Genomic DNA, 10610 nt, shown 5'->3' with positions numbered 1-10610 from the left:
CCTGACCTAGTGAGATATACATGGAGGTTTAATACCCTGACCTAGTGAGATAAACATGGAGGTTTAATATCCTGACCTAGTGAGATATACATGGAGGAGGTTTAATATCCTGACCTAGTGAGATATACATGGAGGAGGTTTAATATCCTGACCTAGTGAGATATACATGGAGGAGGTTTAATATCCTGACCTAGTGAGATATACATGGAGGTTTAATATCCTGACCTAGTGAGATATACATGGAGGGTTTAATATCCTGACCTAGTGAGAGATACATGGAGGAGGTTTAATATCCTGACCTAGTGAGATATACATGGAGGAGGTTTAATATCCTGACCTAGTGAGATATACATGGAGGTTTAATATCCTGACCTAGTGAGATATACATGGAGGAGGTTTAATATCCTGACCTAGTGAGATATACATGGAGGAGGTTTAATATCCTGACCTAGTGAGATATACATGGAGGTTTAATATCCTGACCTAGTGAGATATACATGGAGGTTTAATATCCTGACCTAGTGAGATATACATGGAGGAGGTTTAATATCCTGACCTAGTGAGATATACATGGAGGAGGTTTAATATCCTGACCTAGTGAGATATACATGGAGGTTTAATATCCTGACCTAGTGAGATATACATGGAGGAGGTTTAATATCCTGACCTAGTGAGATATACATGGAGGTTTAATATCCTGACCTAGTGAGATATACATGGAGGAGGTTTAATATCCTGACCTAGTGAGATATACATGGAGGAGGTTTAATATCCTGACCTAGTGAGATATACATGGAGGAGGTTTAATATCCTGACCTAGTGAGATATACATGGAGGAGGTTTAATATCCTGACCTAGTGAGATATACATGGAGGAGGTTTAATATCCTGACCTAGTGAGATATACATGGAGGTTTAATATCCTGACCTAGTGAGATATACATGGAGGTTTAATATCCTGACCTAGTGAGATATACATGGAGGAGGTTTAATATCCTGACCTAGTGAGATATACATGGAGGAGGTTTAATATCCTGACCTAGTGAGATATACATGGAGGAGGTTTAATATCCTGACCTAGTGAGATATACATGGAGGAGGTTTAATATCCTGACCTAGTGAGATATACATGGAGGTTTAATATCCTGACCTAGTGAGATATACATGGAGGTTTAATATCCTGACCTAGTGAGATATACATGGAGGAGGTTTAATATCCTGACCTAGTGAGATATACCTAGGAGTTTAATATCCTGACCTAGTGAGATATACATGGAGGTTTAATATCCTGACCTAGTGAGATATACATGGAGGAGGTTTAATATCCTGACCTAGTGAGATATACATGGAGGAGGTTTAATATCCTGACCTAGTGAGATATACATGGAGGAGGTTTAATATCCTGACCTAGTGAGATATACATGGAGGTTTAATATCCTGACCTAGTGAGATATACATGGAGGAGGTTTAATATCCTGACCTAGTGAGATATACATGGAGGTTTAATATCCTGACCTAGTGAGATATACATGGAGGTTTAATATCCTGACCTAGTGAGATATACATGGAGGAGGTTTAATATCCTGACCTAGTGAGATATACATGGAGGTTTAATATCCTGACCTAGTGAGATATACATGGAGGAGGTTTAATATCCTGACCTAGTGAGATATACATGGAGGTTTAATATCCTGACCTAGTGAGATATACATGGAGGAGGTTTAATATCCTGACCTAGTGAGATATACATGGAGGAGGTTTAATATCCTGACCTAGTGAGATATACATGGAGGAGGTTTAATATCCTGACCTAGTGAGATATACATGGAGGAGGTTTAATATCCTGACCTAGTGAGATATACATGGAGGAGGTTTAATATCCTGACCTAGTGAGATATACATGGAGGTTTAATATCCTGACCTAGTGAGATATACATGGAGGTTTAATATCCTGACCTAGTGAGATATACATGGAGGAGGTTTAATATCCTGACCTAGTGAGATATACATGGAGGAGGTTTAATATCCTGACCTAGTGAGATATACATGGAGGTTTAATATCCTGACCTAGTGAGATATACATGGAGGAGGTTTAATATCCTGACCTAGTGAGATATACATGGAGGAGGTTTAATATCCTGACCTAGTGAGATATACATGGAGGAGGTTTAATATCCTGACCTAGTGAGATATACATGGAGGAGGTTTAATATCCTGACCTAGTGAGATATACATGGAGGTTTAATATCCTGACCTAGTGAGATATACATGGAGGTTTAATATCCTGACCTAGTGAGATATACATGGAGGAGGTTTAATATCCTGACCTAGTGAGATATACATGGAGGAGGTTTAATATCCTGACCTAGTGAGATATACATGGAGGAGGTTTAATATCCTGACCTAGTGAGATATACATGGAGGTTTAATACCCTGACCTAGTGAGATATACATGGAGGGTTTAATATCCTGACCTAGTGAGATATACATGGAGGAGGTTTAATATCCTGACCTAGTGAGATATACATGGAGGAGGTTTAATATCCTGACCTAGTGAGATATACATGGAGGTTTAATATCCTGACCTAGTGAGATATACATGGAGGAGGTTTAATATCCTGACCTAGTGAGATATACATGGAGGAGGTTTAATATCCTGACCTAGTGAGATATACATGGAGATATGACCTAGTGAGATATACATGGAGGTTTAATACCCTGACCTAGTGAGATATACATGGAGGAGGTTTAATATCCTGACCTAGTGAGATATACATGGAGGAGGTTTAATATCCTGACCTAGTGAGATATACATGGAGGTTTAATACCCTGACCTAGTGAGATATACATGGAGGAGGTTTAATATCCTGACCTAGTGAGATATACATGGAGGTTTAATATCCTGACCTAGTGAGATATACATGGAGGAGGTTTAATATCCTGACCTAGTGAGATATACATGGAGGAGGTTTAATATCCTGACCTAGTGAGATATACATGGAGGTTTAATATCCTGACCTAGTGAGATATACATGGAGGAGGTTTAATACCCTGACCTAGTGAGATATACATGGAGGAGGTTTAATATCCTGACCTAGTGAGATATACATGGAGGTTTAATATCCTGACCTAGTGAGATATACATGGAGGTTTAATATCGTGACCTAGTGAGATATACATGGAGGAGGTTTAATATCCTGACCTAGTGAGATATACATGGAGGAGGTTTAATATCCTGACCTAGTGAGATATACATGGAGGAGGTTTAATATCCTGACCTAGTGAGATATACATGGAGGAGGTTTAATATCCTGACCTAGTGAGATATACATGGAGGTTTAATATCCTGACCTAGTGAGATATACATGGAGGAGGTTTAATATCCTGACCTAGTGAGATATACATGGAGGAGGTTTAATATCCTGACCTAGTGAGATATACATGGAGGTTTAATATCCTGACCTAGTGAGATATACATGGAGGTTTAATATCCTGACCTAGTGAGATATACATGGAGGAGGTTTAATATCCTGACCTAGTGAGATATACATGGAGGAGGTTTAATACCCTGACCTAGTGAGATATACATGGAGGAGGTTTAATATCCTGACCTAGTGAGATATACATGGAGGTTTAATATCCTGACCTAGTGAGATATACATGGAGGAGGTTTAATATCCTGACCTAGTGAGATATACATGGAGGTTTAATATCCTGACCTAGTGAGATATACATGGAGGAGGTTTAATATCCTGACCTAGTGAGATATACATGGAGGAGGTTTAATATCCTGACCTAGTGAGATATACATGGAGGTTTAATATCCTGACCTAGTGAGATATACATGGAGGAGGTTTAATATCCTGACCTAGTGAGATATACATGGAGGAGGTTTAATATCCTGACCTAGTGAGATATACATGGAGGTTTAATATCCTGACCTAGTGAGATATACATGGAGGAGGTTTAATATCCTGACCTAGTGAGATATACATGGAGGAGGTTTAATATCCTGACCTAGTGAGATATACATGGAGGTTTAATATCCTGACCTAGTGAGATATACATGGAGGTTTAATACCCTGACCTAGTGAGATATACATGGAGGAGGTTTAATATCCTGACCTAGTGAGATATACATGGAGGTTTAATATCCTGACCTAGTGAGATATACATGGAGGAGGTTTAATATCCTGACCTAGTGAGATATACATGGAGGAGGTTTAATATCCTGACCTAGTGAGATATACATGGAGGTTTAATATCCTGACCTAGTGAGATATACATGGAGGAGGTTTAATATCCTGACCTAGTGAGATATACATGGAGGAGGTTTAATATCCTGACCTAGTGAGATATACATGGAGGAGGTTTAATATCCTGACCTAGTGAGATATACATGGAGGTTTAATATCCTGACCTAGTGAGATATACATGGAGGTTTAATATCCTGACCTAGTGAGATATACATGGAGGAGGTTTAATACCCTGACCTAGTGAGATATACATGGAGGAGGTTTAATATCCTGACCGAGTGAGATATACATGGAGGTTTAATATCCTGACCTAGTGAGATATACATGGAGGTTTAATATCCTGACCTAGTGAGATATACATGGAGGAGGTTTAATATCCTGACCTAGTGAGATATACATGGATGAGGTTTAATATCCTGACCTAGTGAGATATAACTGGAGGTTTAATATCCTGACCGAGTGAGATATACATGGAGGTTTAATATCCTGACCTAGTGAGATATACAAGGAGGTTTAATATTGTGACCTAGTGAGATATACATGGAGGAGGTTTAATATCCTGACCTAGTGAGATATACATGGAGGAGGTTTAATATCGTGACCTAGTGAGATATACATGGAGGTTTAATATCCTGACCTAGTGAGATATTTCTCGGAGGAGGTTTAATATCCTGACCGAGTGAGATATACATGGAGGAGGTTTAATATCCTGACCTAGTGAGATATACATGGAGGAGGTTTAATATCCTGACCTAGTGAGATATACATGGAGGAGGTTTAATATCCTGACCTAGTGAGATATACATGGAGGTTTAATATCCTGACCTAGTGAGATATACATGGAGGTTTAATATCCTGACCTAGTGAGATATACATGGAGGAGGTTTAATATCCTGACCTAGTGAGATATACATGGAGGTTTAATATCCTGACCTAGTGAGATATACATGGAGGTTTAATATCGTGACCTAGTGAGATATACATGGAGGAGGTTTAATATCCTGACCTAGTGAGATATACATGGAGGAGTTTAATACCTGACCATGGAGGAGGTTTAATATCCTGACCTAGTGAGATATACATGGAGGAGGTTTAATATCCTGACCTAGTGAGATATACATGGAGGTTTAATACCCTGACCTAGTGAGATATACATGGAGGAGGTTTAATATCCTGACCTAGTGAGATATACATGGAGGTTTAATATCCTGACCTAGTCAGATATACATGGATGAGGTTTAATATCCTGACCTAGTGAGATATACATGGAGGAGGTTTAATATCCTGACCTAGTGAGATATACATGGAGGTTTAATATCCTGACCTAGTGAGATATACATGGAGGTTTAATATCCTGACCTAGTGAGATATACATGGAGGAGGTTTAATACCCTGACCTAGTGAGATATACATGGAGGAGGTTTAATATCCTGACCTAGTGAGATATACATGGAGGTTTAATATCCTGACCTAGTGAGATATACATGGAGGAGGTTTAATATCCTGACCTAGTGAGATATACATGGAGGAGGTTTAATATCCTGACCTAGTGAGATATACATGGAGGTTTAATATCCTGACCTAGTGAGATATACATGGAGGAGGTTTAATATCCTGACCTAGTGAGATATACATGGAGGTTTAATATCCTGACCTAGTGAGATATACATGGAGGAGGTTTAATATCCTGACCTAGTGAGATATACATGGAGGAGGTTTAATATCCTGACCTAGTGAGATATACATGGAGGTTTAATATCCTGACCTAGTGAGATATACATGGAGGAGGTTTAATATCCTGACCTAGTGAGATATACATGGAGGTTTAATACCCTGACCTAGTGAGATATAACTGGAGGAGGTTTAATATCCTGACCGAGTGAGATATACATGGAGGTTTAATATCCTGACCTAGTGAGATATACAAGGAGGTTTAATATCCTGACCTAGTGAGATATACATGGAGGAGGTTTAATATCCTGACCTAGTGAGATATACATGGAGGAGGTTTAATATCGTGACCTAGTGAGATATACATGGAGGTTTAATATCCTGACCTAGTGAGATATACATGGAGGAGGTTTAATATCCTGACCTAGTGAGATATACATGGAGGTTTAATATCCTGACCTAGTGAGATATACATGGAGGAGGTTTAATATCCTGACCTAGTGAGATATACATGGAGGTTTAATATCCTGACCTAGTGAGATATACATGGAGGAGGTTTAATATCCTGACCTAGTGAGATATACATGGAGGAGGTTTAATATCCTGACCTAGTGAGATATACATGGATGAGGTTTAATACCCTGACCTAGTGAGATATACATGGAGGAGGTTTAATATCCTGACCTAGTGAGATATACATGGAGGAGGTTTAATATCCTGACCTAGTGAGATATACATGGAGGTTTAATATCCTGACCTAGTGAGATATACCTGACCTAGTGAGATATACATGGAGGAGGTTGAATATCCTGACCTAGTGAGATATACATGGAGGAGGTTTAATATCCTGACCGAGTGAGATATACATGGAGGTTTAATATCCTGACCTAGTGAGATATACATGGAGGAGGTTTAATATCCTGACCTAGTGAGATATACATGGAGGAGGTTTAATATCCTGACCTAGTGAGATATACATGGATGAGGTTTAATACCCTGACCTAGTGAGATATACATGGAGGAGGTTTAATACCCTGACCTAGTGAGATATACATGGAGGAGGTTTAATATCCTGACCCAGTGAGATATACATGGAGGTTTAATATCCTGACCTAGTGAGATATACATGGAGGTTTAATATCGTGACCTAGTGAGATATACATGGAGGAGGTTGAATATCCTGACCTAGTGAGATATACATGGAGGAGGTTTAATATCCTGACCTAGTGAGATATACATGGAGGAGGTTTAATATCCTGACCTAGTGAGATATACATGGAGGAGGTTTAATACCCTGACCTAGTGAGATATACATGGAGGTTTAATCCTGACCTAGTGAGATATACATGGAGGAGGTTTAATATCCTGACCTAGTGAGATATACATGGAGGTTTAATATCCTGACCTAGTGAGATATACATGGAGGAGGTTTAATATCCTGACCTAGTGAGATATACATGGAGGAGGTTTAATATCCTGACCTAGTGAGATATACATGGAGTTTAATACCTGACCTAGTGAGATATACATGGAGGAGGTTTAATATCCTGACCTAGTGAGATATACATGGAGGTTTAATATCCTGACCTAGTGAGATATACATGGAGGAGGTTTAATATCCTGACCTAGTGAGATATACATGGAGGAGGTTTAATATCCTGACCTAGTGAGATATACATGGAGGTTTAATATCCTGACCTAGTGAGATATACATGGAGGAGGTTTAATATCCTGACCTAGTGAGATATACATGGAGGTTTAATATCCTGACCTAGTGAGATATACATGGAGGAGGTTTAATATCCTGACCTAGTGAGATATACATGGAGGTTTAATATCCTGACCTAGTGAGAGGAGGTTTAATATCCTGACCTAGTGAGATATACATGGAGGAGGTTTAATATCCTGACCTAGTGAGATATACATGGAGGAGGTTTAATATCGTGACCTAGTGAGATATACATGGAGGTTTAATATCCTGACCTAGTGAGATATACATGGTGGTTTAATACCCTGACCTAGTGAGATAAACATGGAGGTTTAATATCCTGACCTAGTGAGATATACATGGTGGTTTAATACCCTGACCCAGTGAGATATACATATACATGAGATATACATGGAGGTTTAATATCCTGACCTAGTGAGATATACATGGAGGTTTAATATCCATAGTGAGATATACATGGAGGTTTAATATCCTGACCTAGTGAGATATACATGGAGGAGGTTTAATATCCTGACCTAGTGAGATATACATGGAGGAGGTTTAATATCCTGACCTAGTGAGATATACATGGAGGAGGTTTAATATCCTGACCTAGTGAGATATACATGGAGGAGGTTTAATATCCTGACCTAGTGAGATATACATGGAGGTTTAATACCCTGACCTAGTGAGATATACATGGAGGAGGTTTAATATCCTGACCTAGTGAGATATACATGGAGGTTTAATATCCTGACCTAGTGAGATATACATGGAGGTTTAATATCCTGACCTAGTGAGATATACATGGAGGAGGTTTAATATCCTGACCTAGTGAGATATACATGGAGGAGGTTTAATATCCTGACCTAGTGAGATATACATGGAGGAGGTTTAATATCCTGACCTAGTGAGATATACATGGAGGTTTAATACCCTGACCTAGTGAGATATACATGGAGGTTTAATATCCTGACCTAGTGAGATATACATGGAGGTTTAATATCCTGACCTAGTGAGATATACATGGAGGTTTAATATCCTGACCTAGTGAGATATACATGGAGGTTTAATATCCTGACCTAGTGAGATATACATGGAGGAGGTTTAATATCCTGACCTAGTGAGATATACATGGAGGTTTAATATCCTGACCTAGTGAGATATACATGGAGGTTTAATATCCTGACCTAGTGAGATATACATGGAGGTTTAATATCCTGACCTAGTGAGATATACATGGAGGTTTAATATCCTGACCTAGTGAGATATACATGGAGGAGGTTTAATATCCTGACCTAGTGAGATATACATGGAGGAGGTTTAATATCCTGACCTAGTGAGATATACATGGAGGAGGTTTAATATCCTGACCTAGTGAGATATACATGGAGGTTTAATATCCTGACCTAGTGAGATATACATGGAGGTTTAATATCCTGACCTAGTGAGATATACATGGAGGAGGTTTAATATCCTGACCTAGTGAGATATACATGGAGGAGGTTTAATATCCTGACCTAGTGAGATATACATGGAGGAGGTTTAATATCCTGACCTAGTGAGATATACATGGAGGAGACCTAGTGAGATTACATGGAGGTTTAATCCTGACCTAGTGAGATATACATGGAGGTTTAATATCCTGACCTAGTGAGATATACATGGAGGAGGTTTAATATCCTGACCTAGTGAGATATACATGGAGGAGGTTTAATATCCTGACCTAGTGAGATATACATGGAGGAGGTTTAATATCCTGACCTAGTGAGATATACATGGAGGTTTAATATCCTGACCTAGTGAGATATACATGGAGGAGGTTTAATACCCTGACCTAGTGAGATATACATGGAGGTTTAATATCCTGACCTAGTGAGATATACATGGAGGAGGTTTAATATCCTGACCTAGTGAGATATACATGGAGGAGGTTTAATATCCTGACCTAGTGAGATATACATGGAGGTTTAATATCGTGACCTAGTGAGATATACATGGAGGAGGTTTAATATCCTGACCTAGTGAGATATACATGGAGGTTTAATATCCTGATCTAGTGAGATATACATGGAGGTTTAATACCCTGACCTAGTGAGATATACATTGAGGAGGTTTAATATCCTGACCTAGTGAGATATACATGGAGGAGGTTTAATATCCTGACCTAGTGAGATATACATGGAGGTTTAATATCCTGACCTAGTGAGATATACATGGAGGAGGTTTAATATCCTGACCTAGTGAGATATACATGGAGGAGGTTTAATATCCTGACCTAGTGAGAGATACATGGAGGTTTAATATCCTGACCTAGTGAGATATACATGGAGGAGGTTTAATATCCTGACCTAGTGAGATATACATGGAGGTTTAATATCCTGACCTAGTGAGATATACATGGAGGTTTAATATCCTGACCTAGTGAGATATACATGGAGGTTTAATACCCTGACCTAGTGAGATATACATGGAGGAGGTTTAATATCCTGACCTAGTGAGATATACATGGAGGTTTAATATCCTGACCTAGTGAGATATACATGGAGGTTTAATATCCTGACCTAGTGAGATATACATGGAGGAGGTTTAATATCCTGACCTAGTGAGATATACATGGAGGAGGTTTAATATCCTGACCTAGTGAGATATACATGGAGGAGGTTTAATATCCTGACCTAGTGAGATATACATGGAGGAGGTTTAATACCCTGATCCTACCCTACTAGTGAGATATACATGGAGGAGGTTTAATATCCTGACCTAGTTAGATATACATGGAGGTTTAATATCCTGACCTAGTGAGATATACATGGAGGAGTTTAATATCCTGACCTAGTGAGATATACATGGAGGAGGTTTAATATCCTGACCTAGTGAGATATACATGGAGGTTTAATATCCTGACCTAGTGAGATATACATGGAGGTTTAATATCCTGACCTAGTGAGGATACATGGAGGTTTAATATCCTGA

Source organism: Oncorhynchus masou, unplaced genomic scaffold (assembly GCF_036934945.1).
Source record: "Oncorhynchus masou masou isolate Uvic2021 unplaced genomic scaffold, UVic_Omas_1.1 unplaced_scaffold_617, whole genome shotgun sequence".
Classification (NCBI taxonomy): domain Eukaryota; kingdom Metazoa; phylum Chordata; class Actinopteri; order Salmoniformes; family Salmonidae; genus Oncorhynchus; species Oncorhynchus masou.
Note: the sequence above shows the minus strand (reverse complement) of the source record.